The sequence below is a fragment of the Cebus imitator genome, unplaced genomic scaffold (assembly GCF_001604975.1).
Source record: "Cebus imitator isolate Cc_AM_T3 unplaced genomic scaffold, Cebus_imitator-1.0 Scaffold2, whole genome shotgun sequence".
Classification (NCBI taxonomy): domain Eukaryota; kingdom Metazoa; phylum Chordata; class Mammalia; order Primates; family Cebidae; genus Cebus; species Cebus imitator.
This window is the reverse complement of record NW_016107317.1, coordinates 1,245,047-1,247,736: the sequence shown is the minus strand read 5'-3', so window position 1 is coordinate 1,247,736 and position 2,690 is coordinate 1,245,047.

Here is a 2,690-nt window from a genome sequence, read left to right as displayed (position 1 = left end):
GCTCACACCTCTGATCACAGCACTTTTGGGGCCGAGGTGGGCGGATCACTTGAGGTCATGAGTTGGAGACCAGCCTGGACAACATGGTGAAACCCGGGCTCTACTAAAAATATAAAAATGAGCCAGGTGTGGTGGCACACACTTATAATCCCAGCTACTTGAGGGGCTGAAGCAGGAGAATTGCTTGAACTCAGGAGGTGGAGGTTTCAGGGAGAGGAGATGGCGCCACTGCCCTCCAGCCCAGGTGACAGAGCAAGACTCTGTCTCACAAATAAAAAAAGAACACGGAGTTCAAAAATGGTGGTAGCCAGTGTTAGCTCCAGAAATTAGGACCCACGCACGTTCCTCTGAATTAGGAACAGTGGTTCTGGGGAATAGGGAGGTCCAGGGTAAGGTCAAGAGAATGACTGGCTGAAATGAACCTAAGCTGAGCAATGAATAATTGTCTGCATTTATCTTTAATCTGTCCTTCCAGGAGCTCTGACAAGTACTAAATACAATAAGACATAAAGAATTTAAATTATTCTGGGGAAAGAAATTAATAGTCAGTTCTGGTATGCAATGTTGAAGTGAGTTTCATAAGTTGGTAGACGGAAAGAAATCTGGAGTTCAATATCTCTGCCAGAATACTGCCTTGCTTTTTTAAAACAAGGTGACTAAATGTCAGATTAATCAGTGTAATCCATTCCACTCATGAATCTACTACTGTAATTCTCAAACCTGATCGTGCACCCCTAGTAACCTCAAAAGCTATTGCAAAACTGTATCCAAATACTCAAAACAGGTTTACTTTTGATTCACCTTAAAAATTATAAGTACATATGTGCTCGATGTCAGCTTTTTATAAGACAGAGGAGAAATGGTAAAATGAAATTAAAAATAGTACGATTTCATAATGCCTAAAAGCCTGTAAATGGCTATTTAAGGAGTTGGAATCATTCAAACTTCCCAGGTAAACTGAATTTAAGCATTGATTTGCGATATGATGTGGCTGTGCCCCCACTGAAATCTCATCTGGAATTGTAATCCCCAAAATCCCCACGTGTTGAGGGAGGGACCCAGTGGGAGGTGATTGGATCACGAGGTGGTTTCCCCATAATGTTCTTGTGATAGTGAGTTCTCACAAAATTTATGGTTTTATAAAGCAGTTTTCCTTTCTCTTACACAAGCTCTCTCACCTGTCACCATGTAAGATGTACCTTCTCCCCTTTCGCCATGATTGTGAGTTTCCTGAGGCCTTCTCAGCCATGCAGAACTGTGAGTCAATTAAACCTATTTTCTTTATAAATTACCCAGTCTCGGATGTGTCTTTATAGCAGTGTGAAAATGGACTAATACAATATCCTAATGCACGTGGGAAAACTAAGATTGATTTTGGAATGAAAGATGCAGTCTCGACTTAAGAACACCCAATTTACAAAACTATGTATATCCAGACAGAGTCATACCGAATGCCATGTTCTCCCACATCAATGTCAAACACTGAGCATGGCCAGGGAAAAGCTGTTCCTTTGCCCTAATGCAGTCATGTCTTCTGAATATGGATCCATATTCACTTTCCATCTTATCCTCCATCAGATACACTCCTGTTTCCCTAAAGCGTTTGCAGGGCAACAGAGGGTTCTAGGTTTCAGGATTTAAACAGTCATATCTCATGGAAAATAAGTTTTTGTTTTTGTTTTTGTTCTTTTGTTTTGTTTTGTTTTGTTTTGTTTTTTGAGACAGAGTCTCGCTCCATCGCCCAGGCTGGAGTGCAGTGGTGTAATCTTGGCTCACTGCAACCTGAGCTCACTGCAACCTCTGCCTCCTGGGTTCAAGTGATTCTCCTGCCTCAGCCTCCCAAGTAGCTGGGATTACAAGCAGTGTGCCACCACGCCTTGCTCATTTTTTGTATCTTTAGTAGAGACAGGGTTTCACCTTGCTGGCCAGGCTGGTCTCTAACTCCTGACCTCATGATCCACCTGCCTTGGCCTCCCAAAGTGCTGGGATTACAGGCGTGAGCCATCGCGCCCAGCCTGAAAATAAGTTTAATGATTATTAAGTTTCCAAGCTAGATTACAGAAGTCTTCTTAACCCATATCATAAAAAAAATAGTTCTGACCTTTTTCTATGGAAAAATATATTGAGTTCCAAAGCAAACAATTTAAGCAAATAACTCTTAGAAAAAACACATTCCTATATTGTGAAGAGCTCAAAAGTCTGTTTTTCCCCCCTACCCACCGTTGTTTAATTCATCTCTTCATGTCATAAAGTCCCCCACGTGTAAACAGCCATTCTTGAATCAGGGTTCACTTTGTTAGCTTTGTTGTCAATTAAACCTCTTTTCTTTATAAATTACCCAGTCTCGGGTATGTCTTTATAGCAGTGTGAAAACAGACTAATACAGGAAATTGGTGCCAGGAGTAGGGCACTGCTATAAAGATACTTGAAAATGTGGACATGACTTGGGAACTGGGTAATGGGCAGAGGCTGGAAGAGTTTGGAGGGCCCAGAAGAAGACAGGAAGATGAGGGAAAGTTTGAAGCTTCCTGGAGACTTGTTGAATAGTTTAAACCAAAATGCTGTTAGTGATGTGGACAATTAAGTCCAGGCTGAGGTGGTCTCAGATGGAGATGAGGAACTTATTAGGAACTGGAGTTGCATAGATCAGCAGTTAACTGGAAGCTTGAGTTGAGTGTGGACCTAACATA